This window comes from Balaenoptera physalus (genome assembly GCF_965194825.1).
Source record: "Balaenoptera physalus genome assembly, chromosome: X".
NCBI classification, from domain to species: Eukaryota; Metazoa; Chordata; class Mammalia; order Artiodactyla; family Balaenopteridae; genus Balaenoptera; species Balaenoptera physalus.
This window is the reverse complement of record NC_138903.1, coordinates 50,158,677-50,181,602: the sequence shown is the minus strand read 5'-3', so window position 1 is coordinate 50,181,602 and position 22,926 is coordinate 50,158,677. Positions and strand designations below refer to the sequence as shown.

General features: G+C 35.1%; 1 protein-coding gene across 6 annotated transcripts in view; it reads right to left on the bottom strand.

Moving 5' to 3' along the window:
• KLF8 (KLF transcription factor 8) overlaps positions 1 to 22,926 on the bottom strand; it is a 349,664-nt gene that overhangs the window by 7,116 nt on the left and 319,622 nt on the right. The window lies entirely within an intron of this gene.

Here is a 22,926-nt window from a genome sequence, read left to right as displayed (position 1 = left end):
AATGAAATGTTATAAAATGAAAAGAAAAAGCTACTGAATGGCTATGCGTCACACACATACACACACACAGAGTAGGATCCCATTTATGTTTCCTAAACTTCTCTACCTCTGTGTCTCTGTGTCTGTCTCTCTGTTTCTCTCTCTCTCACTCTCACACACACACACAACCCCCAAACAAAGAGAAAAGATCTGGAAGACTACACAGCAAATTACCAGTGGAAAGGAGAATGAGACTGTATATGGTGTTTAGTGTGTAAATGGGATTTTTCAGTTTGGTCTATATAATTCTATTCCATCTCCACACCTCCAAACACTGCTATACATTTTGTTGCAACCTCTCAAGAATTTCTCCTACTTCTATCTTCTCTACAATCAAATGAAGAAAATTTGACTTGTAAAGCAGTGACACCCTGTGGTGACAAGAGCTCATTGTTAGAATACACAGATTACAGAATTCAACAAGGAGACCAATTTTTCCTATTGCAAAAGCTGTTACCTTTTATTATCATTGAACAGGCTCCTGTTTGTGCTAATGCACTTCATGTGGCACAACTCAACTCATGACCTTCATCAACACATCATCGATATTGAAGAACAAAACATACATAGGGAAAATAATTAATAATATAAAATATACATATCAGTTATGTGACAAAGTATGATATAAGTTCCAAGGCTTAATAATCTGTGGGCTAGTGTGAAGGCATTAAGCTTGAAACATGGGTAGGTTTGATGGGTAGAACAGTAGGTGAAAAGCAACCCAGTCAGTTGGGGGCATGGGCTGGTAGGAAGTACCATAAATGATGCATGGGCTCAGCCATCCTGAATTCTGTAAAAATCTTTACAGAAATTCCATGAGATGGTCCCTATTACAAAGGCCAGAGTAAAGAATTTGGATTTTAGCATGAAATTTAGTGACATACAAAAGAGGGGGGCAGTGAGAGTAGTCTGCCTCAGATATAGGCATTGACTATAAAGAATTTTAAAACAAAATAAACTAAAAGTTTGCTCTTTGTTATCATCATGTTCCAGTTGTAAGTCAATGATAAGATACTCCTTCCAGCCATGACAGCTCCCACTGCCCTGTCCCTCTTGGTACACCACTGCCAGAAGGCAGTGGTTGGGGGGTGGGGGGAGTGTGCAACACTAAACATGTTTGAACTCGAGACTGACTTGATCAAATTTGAACGTTGAAATGATCTAGCCATGATATGCAAGATGGATTACAATGAATACAAGGCTACTGGTGTAATCTATTGTCTGGCACATACAGGTACTCAAATCATTTATTGATTTGATGAAGGAATCAAGAATAAATGTAATAGAAGATTGAAGTAAATAAAATCAGAAATAAGAGAAGAGACATTACAATGGATGCCACAGAAATAAAAAGGATTATAAGGGAAAATTATAAACAGTTATATGCCAAAAAACTAGACAACTTATAAGAAATGGATAAATTCCTAGAAACATAACCTACAGAAACTGAATTAAAACATAGTAAGCCTGAATAGGTCAATAAAAAATAAGGAAATTGAATCAGTAATCAAAAATCTCTGAACAAAGAAAACCCCAGGACTAGAAGTCTTCACAAGTGAATTCTATGAAACATTCAAACAATTTATACCAATTCTCTTTAAATCTTCCAAAAAATGGGAGAGGAGGGAACACTTCCAAACTCATTCCATGAGAACAGCATCACCCTGATATCAAAACCAAACAAAACACAAGATAAGAAAACTATAGGCCAATATCCTTGATGAATATACATGCAAAAATCTTCAACAAAATCCTAGCAAACTGAATTCAACTGTACATTAAAAGGATTATACACCATGATCAAGTTGGACTTATCCCGGGGATGATGCAAGGATGGTTCGATATACTTAAATCAATGAACGTGATAAAACACATTAACAAATTTAAGAAAAAATCTGCATGATCATCTTAATAGATGGAGTAAAAGCACTTGAAAAAGTTCAATATCCATTCATAATTAAAATGCTCAACAAAATAGGTATATAAGAACTTAATTCAACACAAGACATACATGACAACAGCTAACATCATAATCAATAGCAAAAAACTAAAAGCTTTTGTCCTAAGCACAAGGTAAGGAAGGAAAGAAGCACAAGGTAAGGAAGCCGACTCTTCCCCTTTCTTTTCAACATAGTACTGGAACTCGTAGCCAGAGCATTATACAAGAAAAGGAAGTAAAAGGCACCCAAGATGCTCAACATCGCTAATTATTAGAGAAATGCAAATCAAAACTACAATGAGGTACCACCTCACACTGGTCAGAATGGCCATCATTAAAAAGTCTACAAACAACAAATGGTGGAGAGGGTGTGGAGAAAAGGGAACCCTCCTACACTGTTGGTGGGAATGTAAGTTGGTACAGCCACTATGGAAAACAGTATGGAGTTTCCTTAAAAAACTAAAAGTAAAGTCGCCGTATGATCCAGCAATCCCATTCCTTGGCACATATCTTGACAAAACTAAAATTCAAAAAGATACATGCAACCCCTATGTTCATAGCAGCACTATTCACGATAGCCAAGACATGGAACAACTTAAATGTCCATAGTCAGATGAATGAATAAAGAAGATGTGGTACATATATACAATGGAATATTACTCAGCCATAAAAAAGAATGATATAATGCCATTTGCAGCAACATGGATGGACCTGGATATTATCATACTAAGTGAAGTAAGCAAGAGAAAGACAAATACCATATGGTATCATTTATATGTGGAATCTAAAATGTGACACAAATGAACCTATCTATGAAACAGAAATTGACTCACAGACATAGAGAACAGACTTATGGTCAAAGGGGAGGGAATGTGGGGGAGGGATGGATTGGGAGTTTAGTGTTAGTAGATGCAAACTATTATATAGAGAGTAGATAAACAAGGTCTTACTGTATAGCACAGGGAACTATATTCAATATCCTGTGATAAACCATAATGGAAAATAATATAAAAAAGAATGTATATATATGTATAACTGAAACACTTTGCTCTACAGCAGAAATTAATGCAACGTTGTAAATCAACTACACTTCAGTAAAAGAAAGGCACCCAAAACAGAAAGGAAGAAAAAAGTTATCTTCATTTACAGATGATATGATCATATACATAAACAACACCAAATTTTAAACAAACAAAAAACTGACCTAATTAAAGAATTTATAACTAAAGAATTCAGTAAACTTGCAATATACAAAATCAAAAGAGAAAAATCACTCATGTTTCTAAACACAAACAACAAAGTATCAGAAACAGAAATGAAGGAAACAATACAATTCAAAATAGCTACAAAAAGAATAAAATACTTAGGAATAAATTTAACTAATGAGGTTAAAGACTTGTACACAGAAAATTATACAACACCGATGAAGGAAATTAAAGAAGGCACAGACATCTTTCCATCTGGAAAGATATTGCATGTTCTTGGATTGGTAAAATTAATATTGTTAAAATATCCATAACTCAAAATGACCTACAGATTCAATGTGACTCCTATCAAAACCCCAAAGGTGATCTTTACAGTAATAGAAAAAAGAATTCTAAAGTTCATGTGGAACTGCAAAGGACCCTGAATAGCCAAAGCGATTTTGATAAAAAAGAATAAGGTTAGAGGCATTCCAATTCCTGATTTCAAAATATATTACAAAGCTACAGTAATCAAAATAGTAAAGTACTGACATAAAAATAGAGACATAGACCAATGGAATAGAGAGCTCAGATAGAAATACATGCATCTACAGTCAATTGATCTTCAACAACGTGTCTATAACAAACAATGGGAGAAGAATGTCTTTGATGAATGGTGTTGGAAAAACTGGATATCCACATACAAAAGAATGAAATTGGACCCTTATCTCATATCATATACAAAAATAAACTCAAAATGGATTAACATCTAAAATGTAAAACCAGAAACCATAAAATTACAGAAGTAAACATAGGGGGAATCTTCTTTTCTTTTATTGAAGTATAGTTGATTTACAATGTTGTGTTAGTTTCAGGTGTAGAGCAAAATGAACTGAATCATTTCACTGTACACCTGAAACTAATACAACATTGTAAATATATATATATATATATAAATATATATATATATATTTGAAGTTATACTTATACATGTATATTTCTTACCATATTATTTTCCGTTACAAGTTATTACAAGATACTGAATATAACTCCCTACGCTATGCAGTAGATCCTTGTTTCTTATCTATTTTAAGTATAGTAGTTTGTATCTGTTAATCCCATAAATCTAAATTATCCCTCCCGTAATCCCTTCCCCTTTGGTAACCATAAGTTTGTTTTCTATGTCTGTGAGTCTGTTTCTCTTTTGTATATAGATTCTTTTGTATTACTTTTTAGATTCCACATGCAAGTGATATCATATACTTGTCTTTGTCTGACTTACTTCACTAAGTATAATGTTCTCTAGGTCCATCCATGTTGCTGCAAATGGCAATATTTCATTTTTATGGCTGAGTAATATTCCATTATATATATACCACATCTTCTTAAACCAATCCTCTGTTGATGGGTAACTGTTTTTTTTCCCATGTCTTGGCTATTGTAAATAGTGCTGCTATGAACATGGGGTCCACGTATCTTTTCAAATTAGAGTTTTTATCTTTTCTGGATATATAACCAGGAATGGGATTGCTGGATCATATAGTAGCTTTACTTTTAGTTTTTAAAGGAATCTCCATACTGTTTTCAACAGTGGCTGCACCAATTTACATTCCCACCAACAATATAAGAGGGTTCCCTTTTCTCCACACCCTCTCCAACATTTATTATTTGTAGATTTTGATGATAGCCATTTTGACCAGTGTGAGGTGATACCTCATTGTGGTTTTGATTTGTATTTCTCTAATAATTAGCAATGTTGAGCATCTTTTCATGTCCCTGATGGCCATCTGTATGTCTTCTTTGGAGAAATGTCTTTTTCAGTCTTCTGCCCATTTCTTGATTGGGTTGTTTGTTCTTTTGATATTGAGTTGTATGAGCTGTTTGTGTATTTTGGAAATTAACCCATTGTTGGTTGCATCATTTGCAAATATTTTCTTCAATTCCATAGGTTGTCTTTTCATTTTCTTTATGATTTTCATTGCTGTGCAAGAGATTTTAAGTTTAATTAGGTCCAACTTATTTTTTGCCTTTTTTCCTTTTGCATTGGGAGACTGATCTAAGAAAATGTTCCTATGATTTATGTCCAAGAATGTTTTGCCTATGTTCTCCTCTAGGAGTTGTATGGTGTCATGTCTTATATTTAGGTCTTTAAACCATTTTGAGTTTATTTTTGTATATGGGGTAATGCAGTGTTCTAATTTCATTGATTTACATTAAACTGTCCAACTTTCCCAACACCACTTGTTGAAGAGACTGTCTTTTCTCCATTGTATGTTCTTGCCTCCTTTGTCATAGATTAATTGACCATAGGAGTGTGGGTTTATTTATGTTCCACTGAGCTATATGTCTGTCTTTGTGCCAATACCACAATGTTTGGTTTCCTGTAGCTTTTTAGTATAGTCTGAATTCTGGAAGGGTTATGCCTCCAGCTCTATTCTTTTGCCTCAGGATTGCTGTGCCAATTCTGGTTTTTGTAGTTCCATACAAACTTTAGGATTATTTGCTCTAGTTCTGTGAAAAATGTCATGGGTACTTTGAGAAAGATTGCATTAAATCTGTAGATTGCTTTGGGTAATATGGTCATTTTAACAATATTAATTCTTCTAATCTAAGAGCATGGAATATCTTTCAATTTCTTTGAATCCTCTTCAATTTCCTTTACGAATGTTTTATAGTTTTCACCTCCTAGGTTTAGATTATTCCTAAAGCTTTTTGATGTGACTTTAAATGGTATTCTTTCATTGTTAGTGTAAAGAAATGCAACAGATTTCTGTATATTAGTCTTGTATCCTGCTAACTTTCTTAATTCATTTGTTAGTTCTAATAGTTTTTGTGTGGAGACTATAGGGTTCTCTCTCTATATAGACGATCATTTCACCTGCAAATAGTGACAGTTTTATCTCTTCTTTTCCAAGTTAGATACTTTTTATTTCTTTTTCTTGTCTGATTGTGGTGGCCAGAAATTCCAATACTATGTGGAATAGAATTGGTGAGAGTCGGCGTCCTTGTCTTGTTCCTGAATTTAGCTTGAAGGCTTTCAGCTTTTCACCATTGAGTATTGCATTGGCTGTGAGTTTGTTATAAACGGTTTTTAATATGTTGAGAAACATTCTCCCTATACCCACTTTTTGAGTTTTTATCATGAATGGATGTTGAATTTTGTCACATGCTTTCTCTGCCTCTATTGAGATGATCATGTGGTTTTTGTCTTCCCTTTTGTTAATGTGGTGTATCACACTGATTGATTTGCAAATGTTGAATCATCCGGAATGAATCCAACTTGATTATGGTGCATGATCCTTTTTAGGCATTGTTGGATTTGGTTTGCTAGTATTTTGTTAAGGATTTTTGCCTGAATATTCATCAAAGACATTGACCTGTAATTTTCTTTTTCTTTTTCTTTTTTTGTACTGTCTTTGGCTTTGGTATCAGGGTGATGGTGGCTTCATAGAATGAACTTGGGAGTGTTCCATCCTCTTAAATTTTGGGGGAATGGTTTCAGAGGGATAGGTATAAGCTCTTCTTTGTATGTTTGATAGAATTCCCCAGTGAAGTCATCTGTTCCTGGACTTTTGTTTGCAGGGAGTTTTTAAAATTACAAATTCTATTCCACTTCTAGTGATTAGTCTGTTCAAATTATCTGTTTCTTTTTGAATCACTTTTGGCAAGCTGTATGTTTCTAGAAACTTGTCCATTTCCTCCAGGTTGTCCACATTTTTGGTACATAACTTTTCATAGTATTCTCATAATGTTTTTTATGTCTGTGTTATCAGGTATTTCTCCTCTTTCATTCCTTATTTTATTTATTTGGGTCCTCTCTCTTTTCTTCTTGGTGAGCATGGCTAGATTTTGTTGATTTTGTTTATCTTAAAAAACAAACAAAAAACCCCCCAAAAACAGCTCTTGGTTTTATTGACATTTTCTATTATTTAAAAAAATATATTTTATTTTTTTCCCCTCCAATCTTCATTATTTCTTTCCTTCTGCTGACCATTGGTTTTGTTTGTTCTTCTTTTTTGAAATTCTTTTAGGTAGTAGGTTAGGTTGTTTATTTGATTATTCTTGTTTCTTGAGGAAGTCCTGTATTGTTATGAACTTGCCTCTTAGAACTGCTTCTGCTGCATCCAATACATTTTGTGAGGTTGTGTTTTCATTTTTGTTTGTCTTTAGGTATTTTCTGATTTCTTCTTTGATTTCATCTTTGACCCATTGGTTATTTTAGTAGCATGTTTATTTTCCTCGTGTTTGTTCTGTTTCTGTTCTTCTTTCTGTGTTTAATTTCTAGATTCACACTGCTGTTGTCAGAAAAGATGCTTGAAATTATCTCCATCCTCTTAAATTTATGAGGCTTGTTTTGTTACCTAGTATATGATCTACCTTAGAGAACATTCCATGCACACTTGAAAAGAATGTGTATTTTGATGTTTTGCCTTGTTTTGTTTTTTGGATATTGTGTCTTGTAGATATCAGTTAAGTTCAACTGGTCTGCTGTGTCGTTTAGGACCTCTGGTGCCTTATTGAATTTTCTGTCTAAATGATCTGTCCATTGATGTCAGTGGTTATTAAAGGCCCCTAATATGGTTGTATTACTGTCTCTTTCTCTCTTTATGTCCCTTAGTATGTATTTTATATATTTAGGTGCTCCAATATAGGGTGCATAAATTTAACAAGTGTAATATTATCTTCTTGTATTGATCCCTTTAAAATTTATGATGTCTTTCTTTTTCTTTCTTTATGACATTTGTTTAATAAACCTACAACCAAGAATACTCTAACGAGCAAGGCTCTCATTCACATTCGATGGAGAAATCAAAAGCTTTACAAACAAGCAAAAGCTAAGAGGATTCAGCACCACCAAAGCGTCTTTACAACAATTGCTAAAGGAGCCTCTCTAGGCAAGAAAGACAAGAGAACAGAACAAAAGAGGAAGGGAAGAAAAAAGACCTACAAAAACAAACCCAAAACAATTAGGAAAATGGCAACAGGAACATACATATTGATAATTACCTTAAATGTAAATAGATTAAATGCTCCAACCAAGAGACATAGACTGGCTGAATGGATACAAAAACAAGAATTATATGTATGCTGTCTACAAGAGACCCACATCAGACCTAGCGACACATGCAGACTGAAAGTGAGGGGATGGAAAAACAAATTCCATGCAAATGGAAACCAAAAGAAAGCTGGGGTAGCAATACCCATATCAGACAAAATAGGCTTTAAAAAAAGGCTGTTGCAAGAGACAAGGAAGGACACTACATAATGATCAAGGGATCAATCCAAGGAGAAGATATAACATTTGTATGTATTTATGCACCCAACATAGCAGAATATCAATACATAAAGCAAATACTAACAACTGTAAAAAGGGAAATCAACAGTACCACAATAATAGTGGGGGAACTTAACACCCTACTTACACCAATGGACGGATTATGCAGGCAGAAAATTAATCAGGAAACACATGCCTTAAATGACACATTAGACCAGATAGACTTAATTGATATTTATAGGACATTTCATCCAAAAGCAGCAGAATACACTTTCTTCTCAAGTGCATGTGGAACATTCTGCAGGATAGACCACACCTTGGGTCACAAATGAAGCCTTGGTAAATTTAAGAAATTTGAAATGCTATCAAGCATCTTTTCCAACTACAATGCTATGAGATTAAAAATCAATTACAGGAAAAAAAACTGTAAAAAACACAAACACAAGGAGGCTAAACAATATGCTACTAAATAACCAATGGATCACTGAAGAAATCAAAGCGGAAATCAAAAAATACCTGGAAACAAATGACAATGGAAACATGATGACCCAAAACCTATGGGATGCAGCAAAAACAGTTCTAAGAGGGAAGTTAATAGCAATACAATCCTACCTCAAGAAACGAGAAAAATCACAAATAAACAATCTGACCTTACACCTAAAGCAACTAGAGAAAGAAGAACAAACAAAACTCAAACTTAGAAGGAAAGAAATCATAAAGATCAGAGCAGAAATAAATGAAATAGAGAGAAAGAAAATAGCAAAGATCAATGAAACTAAAAGCTAGTTCTTTGAGAAGATAAACAAAATTGATAAAACTTTATCCAGACTCACCAAGAAAAAGGGGGAGAGAATTTAAATCAATAAAATTGGAAATAAAAAGAGAGAAGTTACAACTGGCACCACAGAAATACAAAGGATCATAACATACTACTACAGGCAACTATATGCCTATGAAATGGACAACCTGAAAGAAATGGACAAATTCTTAGAAAGGTAAAACCTTCCAAGACTGAACCAGGAAGAAATAGGAAGTATTAACAGACCAATCACAAGTAATGAAATTGAAACTGTGATTAAAAATCTTCCAACAAACCAAAGTCCAGGACGAGATGGCTTCACAGGCGAATTCTATCAAACATTTAGAGAAGAAACACTTATCCTTCCCAAACTCTTCTAAAAATTGCAGAGGAAGGAACATTCTCAAGCTCATTCTATGAGGCCAATATTACCCTGATACCAAAACCAGAGAAAGATATCACACAAAGTAAAATTACAGGTCAATATCACTGATGAACATAAACGCAAAAATCCTCAAAAAAAAAAAAACAGGCAAACAGAATCCAACAACACATTAAAAGAATCATACACCCTGATCAAGTGGGATTTATCCCAGTGATGCAAGGATTCTTCAATATACACAAAACAATCAATGTGATACACCATATTAACAAACTGATGAATAAAACCCATATGATCAACTCAATAGATTCAGAAAAAGCTTTTGACAAAATTCAACAATGATTTATGATAAAAGCTCTCCAGAAAGTGAGCATAGAGGGAACCTATCTCAACGTAATAAAGGTCATATGTGACAAACCCATAGCAAACGTCACTCTCAATGGTGAAAAACTGAAAGCATTTCCTCTTAGATCAAGAACAAGACAAGGATGTCCACTCTCACCATTATTATTCATCATAGTTTTGGAAGTCCTAGCCATGGAAATCAGAGTAGAAAAATAAATAGAAGGAATCCAAACTGGAAAAGAAGTAAAAATGTCACTGTTTGCAGATGACATGATACTATACATAGAAAATCCTAAAGATGCCACCAGAAAACTTCTAGAGCTAATCAATGAATTCAGTAAAGTTACAGGTTACAAAATTGATACACAAAATCCCTTGCATCCCTATACACTAACAATGAAAGATCAGAAAGAGAAATTAAGAAAACAATCCCATTTACCGTTACAGCGAAAAGAATAAAATACCTAGGAATAAACCTACCTAAAGAGACAAAAGACCTGTCCTCAGAAAACTATAAGATACTGATGAAAGAAATCAAAGTTGGCACAAACAGATGGAGATATATAAGATATTCTTGGATTGGAAGAATCAATATTGTCAAAATGACTATACTACTCAAAGCAATCTACAGATTCAGTGCAATTCCTTGTAAATTACCAAGGGCATTTTTCACAGAATTAGAACAAAAAATTTTACAGTTTGTATGGAAACACAAAAGAGCACAAATAGCCAAAGCTATCTTGAGAAAGAAAAACAGATCTGGAGGAATCCGGCTCCCTGTCTTCAGGCTATACTACAAAGCCATAGTAATCACGACTGTATGGTATTGGTGCAAAAACAGTAATATAGATCAAGGGAATAGGATATAAAGCCAAGAGATAAACCCATGCACCTATGGTCACCTAATCTATGACAAAGGAGGCAAGAATAAAAAATGGAGAAAAGACAGTCTCTTCAATAAATGGTGCTGGGAAAACTGGACAGCTACATGTAAAAGAATGAAGTTAGAACACTCCCTAACACCATACAGAAAAATAAACTCAAAATGGATTAAAGACCTGAATGTAAGCCTGGACACTATAAAAGTCTTAGAGGAAAGTATAGGCAGAACACTCTTTGACATAAATTGCAGCAGACCTTTATTCATCTACCTCCTAGAGTAATGAAAATAAAAAGAAAAATAAGCAAAAGGGATCTAATTTAACTTAAAAATTTTTGCATAGCAAAGGAAACCTTCAAAAAAAAATGAAAAGACAACCCACAGAATGGGAGAAAATATTTGCAAATGAAACAACTGACAAGAGATTAATCTCCAAAATATACAAACAGGTCATAGAGCTCAATATCAAAAACACAAATAACCCAAACAAAAAATGGGCAGAAGATCTAAATAGACATTTCTCTAAAGAAGGTATACAAATGGCCAAAATGCGCATTAAAAAAGATGCTCAACATTAGTAATTATTAGAGAACTGCAAATCAAAACTATAATGAGGTACCAACTCACACCGTTCAGAATGGCCATCATCAAAAAATCTACAAACAATAAATGTTGGAGAGGAGGTGGAGAAAAGATAAGCCTCCTACACTGTTGGTGGGAATGTAAATTGGTACAGCCACTATGAGAACAGTACAGAGATTCCTTAAAAAACTAAAAATAAAACTACCATATGACCCAGCAATCCCACTCCTAGGCATATACCCAGAGAAAACCATAATTCAAAAAGATACATGCACCCCAATATTCATTGAAGCAGTATTTACAATAGCCATGACATGGAAGCAATCTAAATGTCTTTCAAAAGACGACTGGATAAAGAAGATGTGGTACATATATGCAATGGAATATTACTCAGCCATTAAAAAGAATAAAATAATGTCATTTGTAGCAACATGGATGGACCTGGATATTATCACACTAAGTGAAGTAAGTCAGAGAAAGACAAATATTATATTACATCACTTATATGCAGAATCAAAAAGAAATGATACAAATGAACTTATTTACAAAACAGGAACAGACTCACAGACTTAGAGAATGAACTTTTGGTTGTCAAGGGGGAAAGGTAGCAGGGAGGGATAGTTAAGGAGTTTGGGATTGACATGTACACACTGCTTTATTTAAAAAAAAATAATAATGAGTTATCAGAAGTGTGTTCAAAGCATTACTAATAAAATGCTAAATGAACTTGCGAAAAGAACAGATGAACATATTAGAATTTCATGAGAAACTAGAAAATATTTTAAAAAACAGTCAGAACTGAAGAATATAGTAACTGAAATTAAAAATTCACTAGAAAAAAATAACAGCAGACTAAGTGATACAGAAAAATGTGTAAGTGATCTGCAAGGTAGAATAATGGAAATCACCCAATCAGAACAGCAAAAAGAAAAACAATTAAAAAAATTAAGGTAGTTTAAGAGACCTTTGAGACAATATCAAATGTTCTAACATTCACAATATAGGGCTTCCAGAAGGGGAAAAGAGAGAGAAAGTGTCAAAAATGAATTTGATGAAATTGCAGCTGAAAACTTCCCAAATGTGAAGAAGGAAACAGATATCTAGGTACAGAAAGCAGATAGAGTCCTAAACAAGATGAATGCAAAGAGATCCATACCAAGACATTTCATAATGAAAATGGAAAAAATTAAACATAAAGAGAGAATTCTAAATGCAGCAAGAGGGGGATTGATCAAGATGGAGGAGTAAGAGGACATCGAGCTCATCTTCCCCATGAACACAACAAAAATTCAACTATACATGGAACAAGTCACATGGAAAGCTAGCTGAAAACTGGCAGAAAGACTCCTATACAACCAAGGCTGTTAGAAAGATCCACATATAATGTGGTAGGAAGGAAAGAAAAGTGATTATGTCAGGATCTGTGCCCCTGGGAGGGGCCTCAGAAGGAAGGGGAGAATGCACCAGCCCTTGGAAATGAGCCTTGAGAGCCACAGATTGGGCACCCAAGTCCTGGACTCCTGAGCGGGGGAGATGAGCTCACTTGGTTGATTGGAGGAATGATTGGACTAACAGGAGGGCTGTGGGAAGCCTGGACTTCACTAGTGATAAGCACGTGTGTATGCTGGCTTGCCTCTGAGGCAGGATGGAGAGAAGACTGATCTAATGGTTGCCAGGTTTCCATGGCCTTCTCTGCATGCATCCCAGCCTGAACCCAGCAAATGCTTTGGCCTGCTCACTTCTTGTCACAGTGCCACACTGGATCTAGGGTTGCCATGACCAGGAAGAAGACTTGGCTGTGGAATGCAGAGGATACTGATTCCCAGAGGAGAGCCTGTGTAGAGTAGTGGTAGCTATTGTTAGTGCTTACTCAAGCAGTGCATCAGATGTAGCCCAAAACTCTGACAGCAGCCGCTCTACCACAGCTCATGCCCTGTATATGCTGAGAATCCCCACAGGACTCCCACCTGCCCTGCATTATGATTCTGCAACTGGGTGGGTGCCGCAGAAGCTGGGGACTAAATCAGCTGTGAGGGACAAAGGGGACTTCCATCCAATGCTGTGTCTGAGCCAAGCAAGGCAAACAATTGTGGGTGCCTCCACAGGCAGTAAAATGGAGATAGCTTCAACCTCTGTCTGTAGCTGACACGAGCCTAGAGCTTGCACAGAGTCACATTGCTTCAGCACTCTGCCCCTCTGGGACAACGACCGCAATCCTGGGAGAAGGGAAAACACACACTTAAACAGAGACAGCTCAAGCCTGACCCTCAAGGCTTCTGCTCCAGCAACATGGGATCAGATCCCACCCCTGATAGGGCCATGATGGCTACTGAGCAGAGGGGAAGTTCCACCTCACACCCAGCTCCATCTCTAGCTTCTCCATCTCCAGCCCCACCAAAGTGATAGTTGCCAGCACACCCTGGGGAAAGAAATGACTTGCATCCACATCAAATCCAGCTCTCCAAGCAAAGGCATTGGGCACACACATTCTGTACAGGGCACTCCCACATAAGAACACCCTTTCAAGAAAGTAATAGGTAACTGTTTCACCTGAATTAATAGAGACAGAGAAATTTAAGCAAAATGAAAAGGCAGAGGAACTGCTCTCAATCAAAAGAGCAAGAGAATATACCTGAAAAAAATGAATAATGAAATAGAAATAAACAATTTGACAAATAAAGAATTCAAAGCATTGGTAACAAAAGTGTTAAGTAAATTAGGGAAGATTATACATGAACACAGTAAAAATTTTAACAAGTAGAAAACATTTAAAAAGCCCCATTCAGAACTGAAGAATTAAATAAGCGAAATAAAAAACACACTAGAAGGAATGAATAGCAAATTAAGTGATACATAAGAACACATAAGTGATCTGGAAGGTAGAATAATGGAAATCACCCAATCAGAACAGCAAAAGGAAAAACAAATTTAAAAATAAAAATAGTGTAAAATATCTGGGATAACATTAAGCATACCAACATTCACATTATAGGGGTCTCAGAAGAAGAGAGAGAGAAGGGGATTGAAGATATATTTGAGTAAATTATGGCTGAAAACTTCCCAAACTTAAAGATGGAAACAGATATACAAGTACAGGAAGCACAGAGGGTACCAAACTAGATTAACCCAAACAGATCTACACCAAGACATACCATATTTTTACAAATAACAAAAGTTAAAGACAGAATTATACAGGAATCAATAGAAAAACAAAATCATATACAAGGGAACCTCCATAAGACTATCAGCTAATTTCTCTGCAGAAACTTTGGAGGCAAGAAAGGAGTGGTATAATATATTCAAAGTGTTGAAAGGGAAAAAAACCCTGCAACCTATGATACTCTACCCAGCAAGATTATCATTCAGAATCAGAGAGATAAAGAACTTCTCAGACAAGAAAAAACTAAAAGAGTTCATCAATACTAAACCTACCAAAAAAGAAATGTTAAAGGTTCTTCTCTAAGTGGAAAAGAAGTAAGAGTCTATTATAAAGGGAAAATCCCACCAGGAAAGGCAAATATATAGTAAGGATTGAAGATCAACCAATTAAGTAAGCCAGTACAAAGATTAAAAAGACAACAAATTATAAAAGCAACTATAACTACATAAACAGTTAAGAGATAAACATGAAGATGCAAAATATGACGTCAAAAAAACCAAAATGTTGGGGAAGGAAGTAAAAAATGCCGATTTTTTAGAATGTGTTTGAACTTAAACGACTGAGTTTAAAAGAGTAGATATAGTTATAAATTAACATATATGAACCCCATGCTAACCACAAATCAAAAACCTATGGTAGAGACCAAAAAAATAAAAAATAAGGGAATACAATAATACTACTTAAAAAAAATCATCAAACCACAAGGGAAGAAAAACAGAAGAAGAAATGAACAGAGAACTACAAAAACAAACAGAAAACAAGTAATAAAATGGGAATAAGTACATACTTATCAATAACTACTTCAGATGTCAATGGACTAAATGCTCCAATAAAAAAATATGGTGACTGAATACCAGAACAAGACCCATGTGTATGCTGCTTACAAGATACTCACTTCAGAGTTAAACACACACACAGATGGAAACTGAGGGGTTGGAAAAAGATATTTCATATAAATGGAATAAATATGAAAGTAGAGGTAGCAATACTCAAAGACAAAAGAGACTTTTAAAAAAAAGGCCATAACCAAAGACAAACAAAGGCATTATATAATGATAAAGGAATCAATACAAGAAGATGATATTTTGTTAACATATAAGAACCCAATATGGGAGCACCTAAATACATAAAACAAAATGACAATAATTCAATAATAGCAGGGGACTTTAACACTCCACTTATAGCAATTGACAGACCATTTGTACAGAAAATCAAGAAGGCAACAGTGGTCTTAAATGACACAATAGTCCAGTTGGACTTAATAGATATCTATAGGACATTTGATCACAAAACAGCAAAATACACATTTTTTTCAAGTGCACATGGAACATTCTCCAGGATAGATCACATGCTAGGCCACAAAAGAAGCCTCAATAAATTTAAGAGGATAGAAATAATATCATGTACTTTTCCCCAACAACAATGGTATAAAACTAGAAATCAATTACAAGAAGAAAAATGGGAAAAGCACAAACACATGGAGACCAAACAACAGGTTTCTACAAAAACTAATGGTTCAATGAAGAAATCAAGGAGGAAATCAGAAAGTACCTCCACGTAAATGAAACTGGAAACACAACTTTCCAAAATCTATGGGATGCAGCAGAAGCAGTTCTAAGAGGGAAGTTTTGTCAACACAGACCTACCAGAAGAAACAAGAAAAATCTCAAAAAAACAATCTAAACTTCCATCTAAAGGAATTAGAAAAAGATGAACAAAGAAAGCCCAAAGTCAGCAGAAGAAAGGAAATCATAAAGATCAGCGAGGAAATAAATAACATGGAGACAAAACATAAACAAAAACAAAACAATAGAAATGGTCAATGAAACTAAGACCTAGTTTTTTTGAGAAGATAAACAAAATTGATCAATCTTTAGGCAAGCTCTTCAAAAAGAAAAGAGAGAGGATACAAATAAACAAAACAAATGAAAGAGGAGGAAATAACAATGAATTGCAGAGAGATAAAAAAATTAAAAGAGAAAACTATCAACAGTTATATGTCAACAAAATGGACAACCTAGAAGAAATGGACAAATTTCTAGAAACATGCAACCTTCCAAAACTGAACTAGAAAGCAATAGACAACCTAGTCAGACTGATCACTAGTAGTGAAATTAAATTTGTTACCAAAAAAACAAAAAAAATTCCCAGCAAACAAAAGTTCAAGGTCTGTTGGATTCAAAGGGAAATTCTACCAAACATTTAAAGAAGAGTTAGAGTTTCCCTGGTGGTGCAGTTGTTAAGAATCTGCCTGCCAATGTAAGGGGCATGGGTTCAAGCCCTGGTCCCGGAAGATCCCACATGCCGCAGAGCAACTAAGCCCATGCACCACAACTACTCAGCCTGCACTCTAGAGCCCGTGAGCCACAACTCCTAAGACCATGTGCTGCAACTACTGAAGCCCATGTGCCTAGAGCCCATGCTCTGCAACAACAGAAGCCACTGCAATGAGAAGCACGTTCACCACAATGAAGAGTAGCCCCTGCTCGCTGCAACTAGAGAAAGCCCACACGCAAGCAATGAAGACCCAACGCAGCCCAAAATAAAATAAGTAAAATAAATCTAAAAAAAATAAAGAAGAGTTAATACCTATTCTTCTCAAACCATACAAAGAAATTGTAAAGGATGGAGTATTCCCAAATTCATTATACGAGACCACCATTACCCTGATACCAAAACCAGAAAAAGAAACGAAAAAAATGAAAATTATGCACCAATATCTCTGATGAATATAGACGTAAAAATCCTGAACAAAATATTAGCAAACCAAATCCAACAGTACGTAAAAAGGATCTATGATCAAGTGAGACTTATTCCAGGGTTGCAAGAATGGTTCAATATTTGAAAATCAATCAAAACAGATTAACAAAAAGAAGAATAAAAATCATGAGATCATCTCAATAAGTGCTGAAGAAGCACTTGACAAAATTCAGCATCTATTTATAATAAAAACTCTCAAAAAGTGAGCATAGAGGGAATATACCTCACCATAATAAAGGCAAGCCTACAGTTAACATCATACTCAATGATGAAAAGATGAAAGCTTTATCTCTAATACAGTGGTCCACAATCTTTTTGGCACCAGGGACCAGTTTCATGGAAGACAATTTTTCCATGGACCGGGGTGGGGGAGATGGTTTCGGGATTATTCAAGTGCATTACATTTATTGTGCACTTTATTTCTATTATTATAACATTGTAATATATAATGAAATAATTATACAACTCACCATAATGCAGAATCAGTAGGAGCTCTGAGCTTGTTTTCACTTGCCACTCATTGATAGGGTTTTGATATGAGTCTGCAAGCAATTGATTTATTATGGTCTCTGTGCAGTCAAACCATTCTGCTAATGATAATCTGTATTTGCAGCCACTCCCCAGCACTAGCATCATTGCCTCAGCTCCACCTCAGATCATCAGGCATTAGATTCTCATAAGGAGTGTGCAACCTAGATCCCTCGTATGCTCAGTTCACAGTAGGGTTCGTGCTCCTATGAGACTCTAAGGCCACCACTCATCTGACAGGAGGAGGAACTCAGGCAGTAATGTGGGTGATGGGGAGCAGCTGTAAATACAGATGAAGCTTCACTCGCTTGCCCACCACTCGCCTCCTGCTGTGCAGCTTGGTTCCTAACAGGCCACAGACCGGTACCAGTCAGTGGCCCAGGTGTGGGGACCTCTGCTCTAATACAAAGAACTAGACTAGGATGCCCATTATTGCCACTTTTACTCAACATAGTATTGGAAATTCATGTTAGAGAAGTTAAACAAGAAAAAGAAGTAAAAGGCATCCAAATTGGAAGGGAGAAAGTAAAACTGTCACTATTTGCAGATGACATAGAAAACCTGAGGTTTATACCAAAAAGCTATTAGAACTGATAAATGATTTCAGTAAAGTTACAGGATACAAGATTAATATACGGAAATCTGTAGATTTTCTATACACTAATAATGAATGAGAAGAAATATAAATTAAGGAAACCATCCCATTTACAATCACATCAAAAAGAATAAAATACCTAGGAATAAACTTAACCAAGGAGATGAAAGACCTATACTCTAAAACTATAAAACATTGATAAAGAAATTTGAAAATAATACAAAAAATGGAAAGATATTCCATGTTCTTGGATTTGAAGAATTAATATTGTTAAAATATCCATACCACCCAAAGCAATCTACAGATTTAATGCAATCCCTATCCAAATACCCATGACATTTTTCACCGATCTAGAACTAGTAATCCTAAAATTTATATGGAACCACAAAAGACCCTGAATAGCAAAAGCAATCCTCAGAAAAAAAGAATGAAACTGAAAGTGTCATGCTCCCTGACTTTAGACTATACTACAAAGCTACAGTAATCCAAACAGATTGGTACTGGTACAAAAACAGACACATATATCAGTGGAACAGAACAAAGAGCCCAGAAATTAACCCATATACATATAGCCAATTAATCTATGACAAAGGACACAAAAATGTACAATGAGGAAAAGACAGTCTCTTCAGTAAGTGGTGTTGGGAAAACTGGACAGCTACATATAAAAGAATGAAATAAAGCATTTTCTAACACCATATAAAAAATAAAATCAAAATGTATTAAAGACCGAAATTTAATACCATAAACCATAAAACGTCTAGAAGAAAGCATAGGGGTGACACTCTTTGACATAATTTGTAGCAATATTTTTTTTTGGATCTGTATCCCCAGGCAAAGGAAACAAAACAAAAATAAACCGATGGGACCTAATTAAACTTAGCAGCTTTTGCACAGCCAAGGAAACCATCTACAAAATGAAAAGGTAACCTACTGAATGGGAGAAAATATCTTCAAACAGTATGTCCAATAAGGTGTAAAATCATATATATATATATATATATATATATATATATATATATATATATATATATATATATATATATATATACAGTTCATGAAAACTTCATATAAAAAAAGAAAAACCTAATGAAAAAATGGGTAGAAAACCTGCAAAGACATTTTCCCGAAGACATACACATGGCCAACAGGCATATGAAATAAATGCTCAACATCGCTAAACATCAGGGAAATGCAAATCAAAACCACAGTGAGGTATCACCTCACACCCTTCAGAATGGCTAATATCAAAATGTCTACAAATAACAAATGTTGGATAAGATGTGGAGAAAAAGAAACCCTAGTACACTTTTGGTGGGAATGTAAATTGGTGTAACCATTATGGAAAACAATATGGAGGTTTCTCAAAAAACAAAAATAGAACTACCATATGATCCAAGCAATTCCACTTCTGGGTATATATCTGAAGAAAATGAAAATGCTAGTTTGAAAAGACTAGTATTTTCAACGTTGGACTAGCACCCCAACGTTCATAGCAGCATTATTTACAATAACCAAAATATGGAAGCAACCTAAGCGTCCATCAACAGAAGAATGGATAGAGAAGTGTATATATACTCAATGAAATATTACTAGGCATAAAAAAGCATGAAATTCTGCCATTTGAAGCAGCTTGGACGGCCCTAAAGCGTATTATGTTTAGTGAAATATGTCAAACAGAGAAAGACAAATACTTTATGATATCACTTACATGTGGAATCTAAAAAATAATACAAATGAATGTATATGCAAAATAGAAACAGACTCACACGTGTAGAACACAAACGTGTGGTTACCAAAGCAGGAAGGGAAGCGGGGAAGGGGTAAATTAGGAGAATGAGATTAACAGATATAAACTAGTATGTATAAAATAGATAAGCAACAAGGATATATTGTATAGCACAGGAAATTATAGCCATTATCTTGTAATAATTTATAATGGAGTATAATCTGCAAAAATACTAAATCACTATGCCGTATACCTGAAAATAATACAATATTGTAAGTCAACTATACTTCAATAAAAAAAGATGTGATACACTCACACACACACACACACACACACACACACACACACACACACACACACACACACAGTGGAATATTACTCAGACATAAAAAAGAATAAAATCTTGCCATTTGAAACAAAGTGGATGGACCTGGACAGTATTATGCTTAGTGAAATAAGTCAGACAGAGAAAGACAAATATAAGTTTTCACTTACATGTAGAATCTAAAAGAATAAAACAAATGAATAAATATAACAAAACAGAAAGAGAATCACAGATATAGAGGATAAACTAGTGGTTACCAATGGGAAGAGGAATGGCGGGACAGGAATATAGGGGGAGGGGCAGATCGAGGTAGGTGATGAATAGGTACAAACTACTATTTATAAAATAAATAAGATACAAGGATATATTGTACAGCACAGGGAATATAGTTAATATTTTATAATAACTTTAAGTGGTGTATAATCTATAAGAAATATTGGATCAGTATGTTGTACACCAGAACTTAATATGTATTGTAAATCAACTATAATTTTTTTTTAAATGTCAAACTTTTTGAAACAGAGTATAGAATCTTGCTAACCTGGGTTTGAGGTGGGGATATGGGGAAATGTTGGTCTGGGGTACAGATTTCAGTTCTGCAAGATAAATAAGTCCTAGAAATCTAATGTACAACAATGTGACTGTAGTTAACAATATTGTATACTTGAAATTTGCTAAGAGGATGTATCTTAGGTATTCTCACGAGGCACACACACATACACACAAGGTAACTTTGTGAGGTGATGGATGGGTTAATCAGTTTGTTTGTGGTGAATATTTCAGAATGCATACATATCAAATCACCCATTTTTACATCTTAAATATGAACAATTTTAATTTTCAACTATAAAGTTGGAGGAGAAAAAATTAAGACAGAAAGCCTAACTGTGTGGAAGTGAGACTGGAATTGAAAGGATACAAATAATAGCTCACATTTATTGAGAGTTTACTATATTTCAGACAGTATTCTAAGTGTTTAAACTATTAATATTCCCAGATAAGGAAACTGAGGCAAAGAAAGATGAAGTAACTTTCAGCTAATGAGTGATAGACTGCGATGTCAAATTCAGACAGTGTAGTTTCACAGTGTATGCTCTTGGCTATTATGTTTACATCCTCAATAAAAGAGCTATTTGAAGAAAGAAATAATAGAACTTTAGAAACACATAACTGGGGGCACAGAGAATGTTAAGAATCAATCATTAATTTTGAGCCTGAGTGAATGGGTGATGCTGTTATTAAAAACTGGGGCTTAACTGTATGTTTAATGGAAATTGTTGTATCTGTACTTTCTGCTTTACATGATTGTAAGCTCAAAGGAGATGAAGGGCTGCATTGCATACTAGAGGTGGTATCCAGATAAGCTAGAGCCTCATGGCTCTCTGCTGAGAATATCTACCAGAGACAAGGTTATCACTCTCTGGAACACCTCGCAATGAACCCCAATCTTTAGAGTGCAATAAAGCAGGCATTTCTTCAGCTGTCTCAGTTCCAAAGAACCTGTGGAATACCAGTAATAGAAAAAAAGTATACCCAGGTTGCATACCAAGGTTGGGTTCTATACAAACTCTAATACAGTATATGTTTACAAGAAAAGAGGTCCCCTTCCTAGTCCAGGGTGTCCAAGTCTCACTTCTGAGCTGGAGATGATTGGGGATGAGGAGTCTTCAAGGAGAGGGTACAAACTGATGACTGAAAAGCTATTTCTGGCCCATAGGCAGGTTTCTTTGAATCTATGGTGTTATAAAATTTGTTTAATTACATGCCAACATTCAAAATCTAGGATGTTTCACATAAAAATCTTGATTTTTTTTAATTTGGGAGATTTGGTAATACTTATTTGGAGTTGGGTGATAGTTCTCCTTCAGATGGGGCAGTTTGCTCACTCCCCCAGCCCCTGCCCTAAGCCCCCAGGTCTGCTTTACTTATTCTTTCTAATGTCCACCTTTCATTTCTAATGAGAACAAAGATATATTATAGGTTGGTAAATGATGCTGAGCTCCAAAAGCCTGCTTTAATTTCACTGTACTTTTCAATACTCAATAAAACTTGTGGGGCTCTGGTAGCAAGGGAGGGAGTCTTATCTGCCTTAATCTTCTTATAAATGTTATGACTTCCCAATTAGAAAGACCTACAGGTGCTCAATGGGAATGATAACTATTCAGAAGACACCAGGTTTAGTGTTTTCTTAGGCTGGTTTCATGAAAGCTACCGTAGAGTAGAAACAAGACATAGGGATAAAAGCCATGAATGGAACCTGTGCCCATGAGTATAAATAGATCAACCTTTGTTTCAAGACTTTCTTCTCTTCCTGTCTCTCAGAGACTCTGTGTGTGTGTGTGTGTGTGTGTGTGTGTGTGTGTGTGTGTTTGTGTGTGTGTTGGGGGTAAGGTGGAGGTGGGCA